Source organism: Chelonia mydas, chromosome 9 (assembly GCF_015237465.2).
Source record: "Chelonia mydas isolate rCheMyd1 chromosome 9, rCheMyd1.pri.v2, whole genome shotgun sequence".
Lineage (NCBI taxonomy): Eukaryota > Metazoa > Chordata > Testudines > Cheloniidae > Chelonia > Chelonia mydas.
The window spans coordinates 3,311,293-3,330,785 of NC_057855.1; positions in this window are offsets into that span (position 1 = coordinate 3,311,293).

Consider the following 19,493-nt stretch of genomic DNA (forward strand, 5'->3'; position numbering starts at 1 on the left):
CGCAAAAATGTAATGGAGTTTCTCATGTAACCATATATTTATTTTGGTTACGTGCGGCTTCAAGACAAATCTAAAATGGTGCTGGACAGCTCTGCTGCCCTCAAAAGAAGTTTGTCAGCAGAGTAACAATAATGTTCTGCTGCTGAAAATGATGTGCTGGGCTTTATGGTCAGCTTTTAGGTTTCAAAGTGCTTTTTCCCCCCTTTGATATTTGAGCCCTCCCCGAGCAGCAAATCCTCTGGGTGTGTACATGGCTCTCCAAGCAATGGTCACAGGAAGACCTAGACAAGCGCAAAAAAATACGCTGACGGCATCTGAAAATGATTTGTAATGTTTGAGCCGCATGACCTCAGTCGCATTAACATAGTGATTTAAATACTGCGGACGGCTTGTCTGATCTTCTTTTAGAAAGTTCTTATTGGAATTATTAGGCATCCAAGATATATTTAAAACCAACCATCCACCATTGGAATGAAATAGAGAGCAGATAATGCTGACTAAGCATTGTGTACCCAATCTTGCAGCCCTTATTCAAGCAAGTTGCCGTCAAGGGAACAATTCATGTAAGTAAAGAATCCACATATCAGGAAGGACTGCAGGGCCAGGCCCTTAAACTGCATCTTGTCATGCAATACGGTAGTGTAGATGCTACCTGACATATGGCCCCTTATGGACTCAGTGCAGGAATCTTAACAGAAGTAGAACCTTGCTATATTAGAGCAAAGCTGCAGTCAGAAAAATGACTGTAAAAATAATATTGTGAGGTCCATTTCTTATTCTCTGTCAGTGACTTACAAGAAGATGATGGATTTTCCTAACCAACAGTTTTGCAAATGCAAACTGGGAAGCTGGGATGTGGAAATACAGCTATGGGTTTAGGATTCTCCCCACCCCATCTTAGATACAACTGCACCCAGATTCAATTGCGATGGATGTCACAGAAGTACCTACATGATCGATCAAGCCATACCAGTAAATACTTCAAATGTAAGCTGTGTGGGGCAGGGACCTCCTTGTTGTTCTTGTTTGTACAGCGCCTAGCACACAGGGGTCCTGCTCCACAACTGGGGCTCTTAGGTGCTTCACAATATAGATAGATAGATAGATAGATAGATAGATAGAGGGGGTGTATGGGGACAGATAGATAGATAGATAGATAGATAGATAGATAGATAGATAGATAGATAGATAGATAAAAGGGGTGTATGGGGACAGATAGATAGATAGATAGATAGATAGATGGGGTGTATGGGGACAGATAGATAGATAGATAGATAGATAGATAGATAGATAGATAGATAGAAGGGGTGTATGGGGATAGATAGATAGATAGATAGATAGATAGATAGAAGGGGTGTATGGGGACAGATAGATGGATCGATATTCTTCCAAAAGAACTTAGCTGACAACACTGCCACTGGTGCACAAGGCAGAACAGAATCCAGCTCTCGCTTCCACAGCTAAATAAGCTCTGCAGGACTGACAGGAGTGAAACCTTGCTTCGGTCTGTAAAGTGAGTGGACCCTCGAAGGCCCAGGGGAAGCAGGCATGCTGAGCAAGAAGGGGCCATTTGCACATAGGCACTTCTCTGACATGCTTCAATATTCCTAATTTATGGCCAGTTTCTGCAAAGTGCTGAGTACCCTGAGATACTGCTGGGAGCAGCAAGCACTCACCATACTGCATTCGGGGGGCATTCGGCAGCTCACAGGATCAAGCAGAGAGCTAGCGGCTGGGAAATATGTACACAGACCGGGCAGTCTCTTTCCTCCTGCTCACAATATACTCACAGGACCAAATCTGTTTGGAGTTACTTGGGTGTAAAGCTGAAGTAAATCAATGGGTTTCATACGCTTACACTGGTTTTACATTAGTGTCACTTCACTGACTACAGTGGAGTTACTCCTAATTTACACCACTCTGAATGAGATCAGAATCAGGCTCAATAGATCTTAGACTGGAGTAATAGAGAGCAGAATCTGTCCCATGTTTCCCCTGGGCAGATACACCATCACACAAAACTGCTGTAATTGGCATTAATGGTAGATTGACCATTGATTTCAGTGGGAGTAAGCACCCAGCTGGATACAATCTGGAGCCCAGGGGGGCTGGTTAGATAGGCAATCAGGTCTGAAAAAAATAAGGCCCCCAAATGTCATCCTAAACTTAACTGAACTCCTCTGCAGTTTTAAAAATGCTCTGTTATTTATCTCCCCCTCATTCTTTTTATATTCTCGCCCCTGTGATCCAAGTTGAAGCAGGGATCAAAACTGGAGCCTGGTTCTACACTCATGCTGATTTCCAGCTGAGTAACCCTGCTTACTTCAGGGGTGTCACTCCTGATTTACACCTCTCTAATCAAGGCACCCCCAGCTGCATGGAAGGATAGTCCTGGGTGAAGGCCCTGGACAAAGATTCAGGGAAGCTGGGTTCAGTTACGCACTCTGCTATGCATTCCCTGGGTGAGGTTGGGCAAGTCTCTTAATTTCTTCCTGCCTCATTTCCGCATCTCTAAATTGAGGATAATACGCCTTCCTTTCTTCCCCTTTTCCCATCTTGCCTGTTTAGACTGTAAACTCTTCAGAGCGGTGGCTGTCTCTTACTATCTGTATGTCCAGCGCCTAACCCCAGCCTCAGTGGGGTGTTCTAGGCACTACTGTAATGCAAACAATAGGGTAGAGATACTACCACCCTTAGGGGGCTGATCTCCCCGTTTCATGGGTTTAAATACAAACCTCTCTCTTACAATATAATCTGCAAAGGCTCACACAGCTTCAAGCAGGCAAGTGCTGTAGCTAATGACCCCGTGAGTTATTCTTTCGGGCTATGTGAAATATTCAGTGTCAGGGAAAGGATTTCAAGCTGCACAGACAGCTTCATAGTTAGAAAGCAAAGAAACCTCAGCAACGGGAACTGACAGTGACTTATTGCTGTAGGTGCGGGGAGCGCTCGCTGCTCCTCCTGTTACCAAAATGTCAGGGTTTGAAAGTGATGTTATTAAAGCACCGCAGGAGTGCAAAGATCTGTGTAAACTGAGAGGATAATCGCCACGCCGGCAGAGCATGAACGGCTTGACTGTGTTGAAATTATGTTATTTGGTGTCCCTCTAATTTGTCACATGACTGGATGCTTAAAAAGCCCCACGGCATGTTTTTTTAATCTGGGTCTATGACAATTGCTTTTCCTGCAGCGGACGATGATTTGTAAAGTGATTTTTCTTATTCCCAAACCACCCAAAATTTTGTAAATTGGTTTCCACGAATTACAAGTGGTTTCAAAGTAACCCCTGGCTCAGGGCGTTGTTCTGCTTTGGGGCTTTCAGTGCCATGAGATCGAGTCCAGGGAAGATGGTTATTTCTGAATTATTCTATTTTTACATTGACATTTCTTTTGCAGCAAGACTGCAGGAGACTCAGCATTGTCCCCGCTCTCTTCATTATTCTTATTCCCAAGCAGGATTTCTTCCCAGCAGCAGAAACTCTCTGCTGGTTGCAGTTCCACCACCGGTTTCTTCCTCTGCACAGGAATGTGTGCCGCAGGGCCAGATTAGAGCTGCCTGGTGCCACAGACACACCATGACATGGGCCCCCACCCCAGCACCAGCTAGAGTGGTATATTGCCGGGGCGTATGATCAATTTCCCACTGAAACTGGACTGGGATCTCCATCTGATCTTCCAGAAGACACCAACTAGCTATCCAATGGTCATGACTTTTGGTCACTGTTGGCTGAGGATAGACTTGAACCAGCGGCCTAGATGAGAAAGGCGCAAAGCCTGATTGTGAACACTCACCAATGCAAATCAGGAGTGACTCCCCTGACATCAGCGGATGCTGAAAGCTCCAAACATTTCAAAGAGGGAGTTCAGCACCTCACAGGATCAGTCCCTTATGTCACCCTAGAGCAGAGAGCTAGAGCAGCTAGAGAGACAGCAATGATATATAATCCATCCCAGTTCCAGGAACTGTGGCTGTTATACGTAGATCCTGGTATGCACCTCTTGGCCTGGGAATCATTGGCAATCAGCGCTATTGTAGCAGTGATAGAGAGCGGGAGAGATGGAACAACATTCTGCGAGGCCCTCTCTTGCAGCGGGAGCCCTAGAAGATTGGCATATTTTTATGGCCATGATACTTATGCACTAATGACCAGATAGAATTATTTTGAAAACCATTCTCCTAGCAGCAAAGGATCCAGACTTGGTGTTTGCCAGCTGCCTTGAGGATCTGATAAGTATCTTGGTCTCACAGGTGTCTGATCTTGTCTCTTCCCAGCTAGGGAAGCCAAATGGGCAAAGTTAATTTTATTTGGGTGTTTTAAATATTTCTTCAGACATGATTTAATGATCTACCTGAAAAAAGTAATGCTTATCAGGGAAAGAGGGTTCTAACAACTGACCAGGAGGAGGAGGAAGAGGGGAAGAGAAAGGATAAACAAATGAATATGGACACAAGATCTAGCTGTATTCCAAGCACAAACAGTGGAAAATACAGTCTGGTGCCAGGGACTGCTTGAATCCAAATTCTCTTTCTATGTACCAGCCTCTCCTGAGAAAAAAATAATAATGTAAAGGAGCAGAAATAATCATCAGACAAACTCTGGAAGCAAGAACTGCTTGTTCAGGTGAATTGCCATGAAAAATCCCCCTCTGGTTCCAGAGATATTAACACATTCCCTTCGCCCTCGGAACTAACAGCATCCACACACACAGGAGAAGGAGAGAGAGAGAGAGAGATCTCTTTGCAGAACAACTCACAGGCAGTCTGTGATTACAGCAGGGCAGTAAAAGGTGATGGCAAACATGGACTGTAAGAGGAGAGGTGGAGGTTCCATGTGACGTATGGAATAATGCCCAGGCAGGAGATATGTAGTGGACACTGGTAGCTTGCTGGATTGCAAGCACCTGTGAATCACTCGTATCTCCTTCACGTGCTATGGATGGTTGCACTAGTGATAACAGGGCCATCCAAAGTCAGGCTGATGGGGCAGAAACTGAGCGAGGCCACGGCTTAGGAAATGCACCCAGCAGCCAGAGGTAAGAAAAAGCACACCAGATGCTCATCTTCAATCGCTTCACTGGAGCTATGTTGATTTGCATCAGTGATCTCACAATGGTGAGAATCTATCATAACTCCAGATATTGGAGTAACACTAGTGTAAATGAGATTCTGGCTCAGACACATACACTTTCTACACCCCGCAGTGAATACCATTTTCTGATACATCACCTCCTGGCTCATTGGCATGGAAGTTACAGGCATTCTGCACATCCACCAAATGTCAGTTATGACTGACACACATTTTCTGCCCTTGCTTACACCAGGTCCTAATTTGGCCACTTCGGCATTGTCCATGTGGACCCTGTTGTCCTCAGAATTGTGAACAATGGGCCAAAACGTCATAAGCACTGATGAAAATCCAGAACAACTCCACTGAAATCAATGGCGTTATTCCAGGTCAGAGCAGAATCTTGCTCAACAGCGCTAACATGTGAGCAGGTTACAAGTGCAGATATTGTCATGAACAGCTAAATTAACCTGGTATGTATTATGAACATGTCCTTTGGTGACTATGCAAAATCATTGGCTTTGTGACCTTGACTCCTGAGTCTGATCTCACAGTCACTGGGCCAGATCTGCTGACTTCACTGTAACTATGCTGATTTACACCATTGGAAGAGCTAGGCCATTATTTTTACCCATTATAACGCTGTTGGGCCAGCCCTTAACTGGTGTAACCACCCGAGTCAATGGAGCACCAATGATTCACACCAGCTGCAGATGTGGTCTATTGACGTCAAAGGCATGATTTTGGATTTATAACGGTGTGACTAAGAACAGAATAAGACATCTAGCCAAAAAGCAGGATGTAGCAGAGGAGCAAGACCTTAATCTGGCTTTTCATGGGAAGGATGGCAAATTGGTCCACCGTCATTGCAAGGTGAAGGTATATCTCCTGCAGCTTTCCCTTTTCCATCACTTTGCTAAACGCTTTCCAAAGCAATGCAGTTCTTCTGCTTCAGCACTAATGTGTTCTGGATGTTGCACACCAGGGAAACTCCATGTACAGAAAGTAGATAGCATGGCTGAGCAAAAGGAGCCATTATAAGCTATGTCACTGAAATATTACACCTGCAGCAGATCACTCTCATGGCTGGTATGCAACACTGTGAATGGGAACAAGACTATGAATGTGCTGAGATTGGCTGGAAAGGCCTCTCCACAGCTAAGTGCTTCAATAGCCACATTAGACTAATTCAGGAGCATTTGGCATTCACTATGCACAGCTGTCAATGAAGGGACACGGTGCAAGGCAAGGAAAATCAAAAGCTATGGCTTCACAATGTACACTGTTTAATAAAACATACCTGCTTACCTGTGGCTGATGAAGTCATCTGGGGACTGTGGGAGGGGCAAACATGAGGAGCAAATAGTAAATACAGGGACTTCATTCTGATTGCACACCGGTTTGTAGCAACTTCACAGACTTCAGTGGAGTTCACTCTGGATTTACATGAGGTAGCTGAGATCAGAGACTGATTCAACAGAGCAACAACAGGATAAGACTGGTATAAGTTAGAAGAGGAGAATCAGGTTCCCTGGGCAAATTCTGAACTGGTGTAAACTACTGTAATTCCATTGAAATTAATGGTCCATTGACTTCAATGGAGCTCGGCCAATGAACACCAGCTGTGGATCTGGTCCCTTAGCTTTAACAGAGCTATGCCCTAAATTGTGTCCTATGGAACACTGTTCTGGAGATTTAACTCCTTAAGTCAGGGCTTTGATGGGAGCTCAGTTGACGTGGCCAGGTAAATTGCTTGTAGGATTGAGTTTGAATTCAAGCCAGCATCTCTAAATAGAAAGCAGAGTTTTGGCTGCAGCCCCAGAAGAAGAGAGACGTAGCGGAGGTCGAATCCCTTTAACCATTGGTTTGCTCCTGACAAGCGTGCACATATCTGACATACATACTCTCTAACATCACCTCAGGGAATAAACATCTGTGCTTAACCGAATGACTCCACTCCGATTCATCTACAAGAACATTAATCGGGAAATAAAATAAATAAATGACCGGTCTTAGGGGAAAAAAACTAAGGCATTCTGGCTAGTTCCCTTAATTTAATAGGTGCTGTGTGAATAAACATCAGAGATTGCAATACTATAGAAATTTAACAAAGTGCTGCAAACCCTCGTAAAATGTTTATGAGGTGCAAATAGATATATAAAAAGACAAACTACATCTCATTTTCCGCTGAAAAGCTAACAGAAATTGTAAAAGGTGAGAAGCTCCATAAACTAAATAATGTTTATTATTATATGAGAAGATGTTAATTAAAAACCTGCGTTTCTGAGCCACATGTAATCAAGATGGGAAGGCTGCTTGGGTTCTGGGTGATGTCCCAAGAACTTCAGGGGGTTGTTTAATATTCACTGTCAAGTTTTTGATAAGCTGGTTCACGTTCCTAACATGTCATGCACAAGTGGAGTTATTTTAGGGTACTGATTTAGGGAGGCATATCACACTTGTGCATGTTCCTGATGGGGGGGGGGCAGATTTTAAACATTTCAGTGTGAGATGTGCATCACTATACTTTCCGAACACCCTGGTGTAAAAAGATACCATGACTTGAGATGGCAGCTCCGAGCGAGTGTGGTTGAAAAGATTTTAGCACTTGATTTTGCTGCCATTTACACTGGTGTAAATCAGAAATAATTTCACTGAAGTCAAAGAACTTAGTCTGGTGTAAAACCAGGATGAGGTTAGAATCCAGCCACATAAATCGTTGTCCAAAGACAGGAGTAGGATGCTCCATAGATCGACATAGCTGAATGCTGGGAAACGTGAACATTTCTGAGAAACTAATACTCCGAAGCCAGGCGCTTGCATCACAAAGCCAGTGACACAGCGTGCAGCCTGGCAGAGGATGGACCCTAGAGACAATGATCCTCGAAAGAGAGGTGGGATCTACGCAGCTCTGGGGATACCCTAAGAACCCGTTGGCTTAGCTCAGCCAATCTCCTTCCCTGTCTGTGGAGGTTGCTTCCTTTGTCACTCACATGTCACGTACGTACGTGGAGAAGGGCTCTGCCTGGCTCGAAAGTGTGTCTCTCTCACCAACAGAAGCTGGTCCAATGAAAGCGACCCCCTCCCCCACTTTGCCTCTCCAATGACTATTATGACATTAACTTTAAAATATGGGCGGGGGGGGATGAGAAGGTGAAAAGAAAGGACATGAGCCAGTTTCACAGACAGAGGAGCTGGGGGAGGATGGGATGAAGCCATCTGTCTTCTAGAGCCATGAAGGGAAGATGGAAAAATATGATGGATTCCTCAGGAGTGTCCCCGAGCTTATTTTCACTGTCCCTTTCGCATCCCGGTCTCTCTGGCTCTTTTTAGACAGTGTAAACAACACTCGTAAAATCCATCTAATAACACTAATTAATTCCCATCAAAGCTGCCTGTGTAAGTACTTGGAGCGACGTGATGGGGGAGGGAATATCTTTTACCGGACCATCTTCTGTTGGTGAGAGAGAGAGAAGCTTCCGAGCTTACAGAGAACTCTTCTTCAGGTCATGCTCATGAAAGTTGACAGCACTGGAAATTGCTGTCCTCTGACCATTCAGTAGGTCCAGTGGCTATGCAAGGTTCTGCATGCTGCATTGCTAAGGCACCTTGGTCCTCTTCTGCGGGGATGTTCTTGTGGGGCCAAGTGGCTGGTGACCCTCAATGAGTGTGTTGTAGGACAGGGGAGGGAAGAAGGTCAAAGAAGCCTCTTCATCCACCTAGTCCTCCTGCTCAAGGGGTAGCCATAATGCAGTTACCTGCACATCTGGAGCACTACAAGGGGGTACAGTGCTCAGCATCCCAGAGAGAGAACATCTGGGTGGAATGGGGTTGGTGTGTTAAACTCCTTGCCACCTTCCCCACATGATCTTCTGGTTGGAGGGTCCCTATGCTCCAGGCGTTCTGACCACCAGCAGTCACTGCTCCCATTGTGTATTTCACTCCCCACATCCCTAAGAGCCCTAACCGAGCCCTGGAGCCAGGGCCTTTCCACTGAGATTGCCCCCTGTATTGAATCCCCCGTCCCCACCTCGTGGACACTGCGTGTGAACCCATGGTCCATGGATGCTGGTGTTGCTATTCATGGCGTCTGGCACCAGCAGCATGTTCGCACTGTGGCAGTGTTCACCGCCCCTGCAAAATGCATTATCGGCCGGTACGGTGGAGGGTGCATGCCTACAGGCCGTCCCTTTTGGGGGCACGCTGCAGGAAAACAGACCATCATTCAGCTTTCCTCTGCTTTTGTGGAGTGTTTGGAACCAGCCGGACAGCCTGAATGGGCATCCAGGGAATGAGTCAGAAGGGTGACTCATCTGGGGGACATTGGTGTGCTGCGGCCCTGTGCCACACTGTCCCGTAGAGAGGACACATTGTACTTTCTGTAGGAAAGCCAGGCACTGACATGGCTCAGTCCTACTTTCCGCCCCCCTGGAAAATAGATTAGAACGGGGCAGATGGCTGCCCCACCAAGATGGAAGTCCTGGAGTCTTTGCTAAGGTTATTTGGGGGCTGGTGCATTTGTAGCTGTTCAGAGGGCCAGATTCACTCCAAATTGTATCTCCCTATCTCAGCGAGGCTCACTCTGCTCCAGGGAAGTCCCCACTACTGCCTAACCTTGGGAGAGATGCCAGGACAGGGCAGCTGTAGCTTCTAGTGGAGGACGTCCTGTAGAAGGGGGCTGGATTGCATCCCCCAGCCATGCAAAGCGAATCCCTTCCACGGCAGTGACACCCACTTTTTGGGTTCTGCTGCTGACCCCCAGGAGGATGGTGGGTTGCAGCCTGTTTGTGCCATGACCACGTCTCCCCGCAGTGGTGGGATTACACTGCCGGGGCTCCATGCACTCCAGTTTGGGTTTTTATATCCAGCCCATCATTGTGATATCTGAGTCCCTGATACCACCAAAAGCCAGTGTAATCCAAGGACGAATGCGGCCCAGAAAGCATAGAGCAATATCACTCTCCAACCCCATTTTCAATAACTGGTGTTCTCCTCGAGCCCAATCCATCCTTCCATTAGATCCCACCATAGGGAAGCAGGTATCAACTCCATTTGGTCAGGATGTGCCTAATCAAGGAAGCTACCAAATTCAGATACCTTCAAGGGAAATGCATTGGACGTAATGGATGTAAATGGTAATGACTGATGCTTAATCTAGATGGGATTAGCAAGAATTCCACTTAACGGGGATGTGGCCTGCCAGTAGTAAGAGCACAAGTAGTTTGCTCAGGTAATAAATAGGGGAGAAATTCTGAGCACTGGTCACTTAATACTAAATTGATCAAACCAAGATATAAAGAATGAAAAATAAGCCTTATTGAAATGAACAGGATTTTGTTTATTTACAAAAGGAGCTGAAATTAGGACTACAATAAAGATGACATGCAGGGAGTGTTGCTTCTATTCTTGTTGGCCAAACAAAGCAAAGTCTTACGCTCCTCTCCGTGGCATTTCTGTGTTTGTCTGATCACTTTTGAACACTGCATGCGATCAGTTCCACAATTTCAGGTCATGTTCTAGGCAGCAATGGACAGAACCCTATTGCTTTTGGTGCAAATCGGAACACCGGAAGGGACAAAGGAGGGATGACAAGACCCCCCTTCCATCTGGATATCAGACCCAGCCCCTTTAACTACCTCTGTAATTGTCTATGGATCAAAGACTATGGTTGATGGCAGCAATTAACACCTTCCAGCTAACAACACCCCCACATCTGAGCTCTGCCTGTCTTCCCAATAGACTTTAAAATGCTGGCACTCTGAATGATTTATCTCGCAGACCTGGGAAGAGGGAGGAATAAGGGGAATAGGAATAGAAGGTCATTGAGGGGAAGGGGGAAATGGGGGACATGTGGAATTGGGAATGGAGGGGAATGAAATGGGGCTCACTGATACAGGGAGACGGACATGGGGGGAAAAAGAGCCCCCGGTATGGAGGAGAAAGGGGGGGCATACAGAGACTTTGGGAGAGGAGGAGAGAATGGAGGACCATCGCACAGGGGGAAGGAGGGAGCACACAGAGCCTCTGGCATGGTGAAAGTGGAGGGGCAGGGAGCCCCTGAAATAGAGGGGGATAGAAGAGTTGGGGAGAATGGAAGATGCAAGGAGCCGTTCCGGCAAGCAATGCACTCAGCCTACAGAAGCAACAAAGTGTGCGACAGTCTAGTATTGTTCTCCTGTGTAATATTTTAGTGCATTTTATTAATCAGACTCTTCCCTAATGGCTGGATCGTGCGCCCTTTACTCACACTGGGAAGTAACTACTCACATCAGCAACCCAGCTGAAGCAAAGAGTACTGCGTGTGCAACTGCTCCCCACCTACCAGGGCAGCCCAGGGCTGATGAATCTGTCACATTATATCTATGTTTCTAATTTAGATGCATGTCTGCACCCTGATCTAAATTCAGTTGGGGCTTTGACACGGGGTTGGGACCTAGCAGGCGAGCCAGCACTCTGATCACTCTGGCACTAATTCGCTTCCCTAAAGAGGTCTGATTGGGGAATGGAATGGAATTAGCTCACCAGCCTGGGTGAGCTAAAGGATTCCTGAGCCCATCAGTTGAAGATGGATAAAAAGGCACAGGAAGGAAGTGCAGGAGAGAGGAGCGAGGCTGACTGAGATCTCAGCGAAGGGAGACCTCTTCTCCTCTCCGGCCCTGGGGAAAGGGCTAATGTTACAAGAGATACTGTAAAGATGTTAGTGGAGGGATCTGAACTAAACTGTGCCCAACCGGTGGAGTCTGATCAGTGTCTGTGGCGCTAGAAAGCAGGAGAAGAGCATGCCCTGATATAGGGCGTAGGTGTCTATAGAGAGTTGGATGGCTTCTGTTGCTTTTTGTTTTCCTTCTCACAATACACATTTGTCTTTCTCCACCTAACCCTCACCGCCTGAATGATCTGTCTCCGGAAGGGTGTGAAATCTGAAATAAGTATCTTATTAATAATTAATCACCCTCAAAGCTGGAATTTGGAACAACTTCTTCACTGCTATGTCCATTGTGTTGGACAGGAGATCCTGCGTGATGCAGCAGATGAGTGATGTTCTGGTGTCTTACGCTGTGTTGTTGTACCCATGTTGGTCCCCGGATATTAATGAGACAAGGTGGGTGAGGTAACATCTTTTACTGGATCAACTTCTGTTGGTGAGATAGCTCCAATGTCTTGTCAGTCACTTGAATGTGCAAAGCATGCCCTGATCTTACTGCAGCTTGTACTTGCAGTTAGCTCCTACTCACTGGAGTAGTTTCATTAAAGTTATTTATGTGAGTAGGGATTGTAGGATCTGGCCCCACAATTCCAATGAGCTGTTGCCTTGGACAAGTTTCTGCCATGGGATAGCTGTAATTAAGTCAATGGATTTACGCCAGGAATAAATTTGGTTCTTTGCGTTTTAATTTGCATATTAGTAAAATACATGTTGTTTTGAAGTTCTCCAGGAGTTTTAGTGGCTATCTGAAATTAATAATGCTGTCAGCATTAAGAGTTATCTTCCCCAAGATTCACAAACTGGTCTAGCAAACAATATGTAACACCTAGATGGGGACTTTACCAATATAAATTAAGTTGGCCTTGCCACACCCCTGGAAGAGAGAGATACTTCTGTTAAATATACAGAAAAACCTTGGATCAAAGTTGGCTGAAAAACAATCAGGTGACGAACCTCACAATAAAATACTGAGGGATAGAACAATATTTCCCAGTCAGATCATATGCACATCTGCTCACCCTGACTATGTGCAGGTGAGCAGGTAGTAAATACCCCGTTTTCTGGATTTCTAGGTCCTTTCTCCTCTTTAAATATTATTCCCCTTCATTCCAAAAAAGTTAGGTTTAATAACCAAAAGAGGGAGAGAGATTTCTGAGATTACATGTAGGTATGTCTACACTGCAATGAAAGCCTAAGATTAGTGGAACTCAGATCAGCAGACCCTGGGCTAGAGAACCCATGGCTTGAGCATCTACATACACTGATTGTCAACTAGAGGTTAAGAGTTTTCTAACTTCCTGGCATCTTCCCAAAATGTGGCCGCTCTAGCCCTTTGTTCATGGTGCGGTGTCGGAAAACTTGACTGTCCGCCAAACTTGACTGTCCAGAGGACAAAAAAAGTCAACTCATGGGATTGTGGGATACTTTTGGCAGACTCCAATCACATGAGTCCAGTGGGGCTGCGTCTACACTGCAAAGCAAGAGAGCTTGAACCCTGGGTCCCCGCTTGACTCAGGCTTGGACCCTCCACTGCCCCTTCCCATGGCTTGACTGGAGCTTTCTGACATCCCCCACAGTCTTTCCCAGTCATGACTAACAGAAATACATGTAACCGAAATCTGCAGATTTTGCAACCTTCCCATTCACCCCCTCGTCCAGATAATTAATAAATATGTGGAAAAACCCTGGTCCTAGCACAGAACCTCGGGGCTCCCGCTGTTATTCTTTAGCCGTATTGAAAATTGATTCTGCCTATTAGTCAGTACTTATGTCTCAGCCATGACCACTTAGTATCTTTAATAACCCCTTGTAAGGGACTCTGTCAGGAGATGAATGAAAGACCAAGCAAATTATATCAGCCAGGCCTCCTTTGTCCGCTATTTTGTCAACCAAGGAGAACAAACTGACATCATTAGAGAGGAAAAGGGAAAGAACCATTTTCCCTGGGATCTTTCTTCTCTACTTTGCGAGTCTGGTTCTCCATTGTCCTGTAGCTCATGAAGACACTGACCCAAGTACAAAGTGAGGCAAATCAGAATGGTGGAATTTGACACCCTCTTTTCCCTCTGTCTCCGTATTCTTCAAAGTAACACTGTACATTCTCTAAAACTCAGGTGGTGAGGGGTGGTGGTTGTACAGACAGCATTTCCCTTAGCCCCATTTATTTGTAAAATTTCACTCATAAATGCACACATACGCTAAAAAGAAAACCAAATGAATGCACACAATCGCATCTAGATCTTGCTGTGGACACACCAGGAGAGACATAGATGCCATTTAGCATTCTCCCTTCTGTACCCCAGCCCAGTGACTCGCCATGCTTCATATCCGTACTGGGCTGCTGTCTTCAGGTTCTACTTTTTTTGTCCCATACAAGGTTAGTTTGCTGTCTAACCCCTTTTCAGCTGTGCTTCATTGGAATTCATAATCTTACTCCATCCCTGAAGAATGTAAGAGAGACAGCTCTGAGAATAGAGGACTAAACAGATGAAAGAGAGAAAAATAGCATATTCAAGTGGGAAACAATAGTTACAGAGTCTGTATATAAATTACAGTGACACATGGGGCAGATTTCATTTCTTTTCTACTAACTGGACTCTTTTCTACTTTTGCATATTTTTTTTAAATGTTGGAAAACACATTATCAAGGAACAATATCTTCAGTCTGACTAAAATCATTTCCTTCCTAAGGCAGACTGGGATTCAAAAAGGAACCAAACAAAGGGAGGTTTGTGCCTAAACCCCATTGAAATTCACTGACAGTTGGGCACCTAAATCCTTAGGTTCTTTTGAAAATTCCAGCTACAGCAGAGATAGCCAATCTTTTTGTGACTGGAAAGGTTAATTTGACTGAGCAAAGGAACCATAATTCTAGGTAACCGATCCAACCCTTACTGAAGTAAATGGGACTCTTTTCATGAGAGCTGGTTGGAACATGGAATTTAATTCCAAAAAGCCAAAATTTCAAAATTGCTTGTGGAATGGAAATTCCCCAAAGATTGATCTGGAAACATCAGAATGTTTCATTTCAATAATGCTGACATTTTTTTTTCTTTCAACAAGGTAGAAACCCGATCTGTCCCAAAGTCTTCAATAGAGGAGGGTCTCCCTGCCGTAAAGAAGTCCCACCAAGACCCAGTCATTAAAAGGAGGATGTTTTCACGGCTGTATCACACATGAATGAAAAACGACATTGCTGGTTCCCTAATAATGATGGGAAATCATTCCATTACGCCAGCTTAAGTTCCAGTTTCACATGAATGGATGTCATTTTATGCTGATGATGTCATGGAACACTTGATGGTTGCTAAGGAGGGTTAAGTAATATACCTCTATTAAAACCTTTTAGTTAGTTAATGGTAGGGAACATGCACATTTCTATTCTAAAATGCCAGATATCTTACAACCTTGATATAATATAGTGTGAATTCTGGCCATGTGTCTTCATTTTTGTGTGCTTCAGAAAAGCAGACTTTGACTCCCCCTGGAAACTGATGGGCAGGATCCCTGGGAGGCTACTATGAGGTGGGAAAGGAGTCCAGGAGAGTGGGCTGTATTTCAAAGAAACCTTATTGGGGGTGCAGGAACAACCATCCCAATGTGCAGAAAGAATAGCAAATATGGCAGGCGACAAGCTTGGCTTAACAGAGAAATCTTCGGTGAGCTTAAACACAAAAAGGAAGCTTACAAGAAGTGGAAACTTGGACAGATGACTAGGGAGGAGTATAAAGATATTGCTCGAGCATGCAAGGGTGTAATTAGGAAGGCCAAAGCACAATTGGAGTTGCAGCTAGCAAGGGATGTGAAGGGTAACAAGAAGGGTTTCTACAGGTATGTTAGCAACAAGAAGAGAAAAGTTCAGGTCAGGGAAAGTGTGGGACCCTTACTGAACGTGGGAGGCAACCCAGTGACAGAGGATGTGCAAAAATGTTAAGTACTCAATGCTTTTTTTGTCTCAGTCTTCACAGACAAGGTCAGCTCCCAGACTGCTGCATTGGGCAGCACAGTATGGGGAGGAGGTGAGAAGCCCTCAGTGGTGAAAGAACAGGTTAAGGACTATTTAGAAAAGCTGAACATGCACATGTCCATGGAGCCGGATCTAATGAATCCGAGGATGCTGAGGGAGTTGGCTGACGTGATTGCAGAGCCATTGGCCATTATCTTTGAAAACTCATGGCAATCGGGGGAAGTCCTGGACAATTGGAAAAACGCTAATATAGTGCCCATCTTTAAAAAAAGGAAGAAGGAGAATCTGGGGAACTACAGACCGGTCAGCCTCACATCAGTCCCCGGAAAAATCATGGAGCAGGTCCTCAAGGAATCCATTTTGAAGCACTTGGAGGAGAGGAAGGTGATCAGGCACAGTCAATATGGATTCACCAAGGGCAAGTCATGCCTGACCAACCTGATTGCCTTCTATGACGGGATAACTGGCTCTGTGGATATGGGGAAAGTGGTGGATGTGATATATCTTGACTTTTGCAAAGCTTTTGATATGGTCTCCCACAGTATTCTTGCCAGCAAGTTAAAGAAGTATGGTTTGGATGAATGAACTACAAGGTGGATAGAAAGCTGGCTAGATCATCGGGCTCAAAGGGTAGTGATCAATGGCTCCATGTCTAATTGGCAGCCGGTATCAAGCAGAGTGCTCCAGGGGTCAGTCCTGGGGCTGGTTTTGTTCAACATCTTTATTAATGATCTGGAGGATGGGATGGATTGCACCCTCAGCAAGTTCGTGTATGACACTAAGCTGGGAGGAGAGGTAGATACGCTGGAGGGTAGGGATAGGGTCCAGAGTGACCTAGACAAATTGGAGGATTGTGCCAAAAGAAATCTGATGAGGTTCAGCAAGGACAAGTTCAGGGTCCTGTACTTAAGACGGAAGAATCCCATGCTCTGCTACAGGATGGGGACCGACTGGCTAAGCAGCAGTTCTGCAGCAAAGGACCTGGGGATTACAGTGGATGAGAAGCTGGATATGAGTCAACAGTGAGCCCTTGTTGCCAAGAAGGCTAACGGCATATTGGGCTGCATTAGTAGGGGCATTGCCAGCAGATCGAGGGAAGTGATTATTTCCCTCTATTTGGCACTGGTGAGGCCACACCTGGAGTATTGCGTCCAGTTTTGGTCCCCCCACTACAGAAAGGATGTGGACAAATTGGAGAGAGTCCAGCGGAGGGCAACGAAAATGATCAGGGGGCTGGGGCACATGACTTACGAGGAGAGGCTGAGGGAACTGGGCTTATTTAGTCTGCAGAAGAGAAGAGTGAGGGGGGATTTGATAGCAGCCTTCAACTACCTGAAGGGGGGTTCCAAAGAGGATAGAGCTTGGCTGTTCTCAGTGGTGGCAGATGACAGAACAAGGAGTAATGGTCTCAAGTTGCAGTGGGGGAGGTCTAGGTCGGACATTAGGAAACACTATTTCACTAAGAGGGTGGTGAAGCACTGGAATGGGTTCCCTAGGGAGGTGGTGGAATCTCTATCCTTAGAGGTTTTTAAGGCCCGGCTTGACAAAGCCCTGGCTGGGATGATTTAGTTGGGGTTGGTCCTGCTTTGAGCAGGGGATTGGACTAGTTGACCTCCTGAGGTCTCCCCAACTCTAATCTTCTATGATTCTATGTTTTTGTGTGTGTGTGTGTGTGTGTGCTGATTCTTTTTCAGATCCATCATAAATCTATATGAAAATAGAATGGAATATAGAACAGACACCATGGAAACGTGTTGCTGTAAGGTTCTTTCATAAGAATGGCCATACAAGGTCAGACCAAAGGTCCATCTAGGCCAGTTCCTGTCTTCTGACAGTGGCCAATGCCAGGTGCTTCAGAGGGAATGAACGGAGCAGGTAATCATCAAGTGATCCCAGTTAATTAAACCATCTTAGCCTCTGTCTGTTGCTTTGACAATTTTCATTTTTGGATTCTGACTCAGGTGGGAAAAGCCTATTTCCTCTGTTGTAAGGAAGTAATACAATAGCATGTGATAATGAGTGAATGAGCACATCAGAGATGGGATGCTTCCAGACAAAATGAAATTGGGTTCATAAGACAGAAAGCACGCTTCCCCTTGGGCCTTGGTACACAAAAGCTAGAGCCTCATCTCTGGGTCCGGCTCACCTGTACGCAGTGCAGGATCTAGTGTGTTGGCAAGGGAAAAGGCTAAGCCACCTTTCTGTTCCTCTGATACTCAGCCTAATCAGGAGTTGAACTGGCCTACTCATAACATAGAGCATCTTAAGGGCTGCTCCAAGCTATGCTGGCCATGGCAGACCTCTAATAACTGGGATGCTGGCTGGGGATTGCCGGAGCACAGTGTACTCTGGCTTTACCTGCTCATGGCCTGGCTACACCTCAGACCTGTGTAGCTGTACCTCCTACACCTATGGGGGTGAGGGAGAGCAGGTGGCCCGAGCACACTATGTCAGCTTTATACCACCTGGGGATTCTCCTTACATCAGAGAATCCCTGGCTGCCCTGTAAGGATTTTTCAAAAGCCGGTATTTTGGCCACATTTTCACAGGGGTGGCAAAGGGCACATCCCTGACACAAAGCCCATCTCCTGCCAAATCTCATGTCCCCGTTGCAAAGGGGGGGTGAGGGGGCAGAGCTTTTCATAGAAAAGATGACCAGAATTCTTTTTAACATGGGCAAAATAATGTATTTTTCCTTAGTTCTGGAAATGGATGGACCCTTTCGGTTGAAATTCCCCCCATGCATGATCCCCTCCCCCCGCAAAAATCACCCTGCAGCAGACAAACTGAATGGAAAATTTCAGCCAAATGGTGGAAGTCTGGCAAAGTTATAAGCAAATAAAAACAGAGTCTTATAGTAGGACGTGTCAGGCAATCTTAATGATAGGCAGTGCTACCAGCCACCCTTATAGTTCCTAGAGAAAAATTACATTAAAATGGAGTTCAGTTTGAGAGTATATATCAGAAATTTAGGGTGAATATATATCACAGGGATACTGCAGTTATTCCCCAAACAGGAAATTCAAAGTTAACTTTAAAGTTCAAAGACATCAAAACATGCTATGGTATTGAGATATATATATATATATATATATATATATATATATATATTATACACACAGATACAGTATATAAAACAGAAAAGCATGTGTTTTTATTTTATACAATATACAAGTACATGTAATATGTAAGTATACGTTATGTGTGTGTATATATATGTGTGTGTATACACACAGACACAGACACACAGAGATACACCCATTATTGTACAATAGAACCTCTGAGTTATGAACACCAGAGTTACGAACTGACCAGTCAACCACACACCTCATTTGGAACCGGAAGTACACAATCAAGCAGCACTGGAGGCCAAAAATAGAAAAAGAAGAAGAAGAAGAAGAAGCAAATACAGAACAGTACTGTGTTAAATGTAAACTACTAAAAAAAAAAAGGGGGGGGGGTGTCAGCATTTTTCTTCTGCATAGTAAAGTTTCAAAGCTGTATTAAGTCAATGTTCAGTTGTAAACTTTTGAAAGAACAACCAGAATGTTTTATTCAGAGTTTTGAACATTTCAGAGTTACGCACAGGGCTTGTCTGCCCCGGGCGTTGTCGACAAAACTTTTGTCTTTCACGGGTACTTCAAAAAGCCCCCCTGCGAAAGACAAAAGTTTTGTCAACGCAAGTGGCAGTGTGAACTAATGCCGCTTGCGGGGCTGGAAGTATTTCGTCGGCAAAAGTGCCGACACAGCCTTG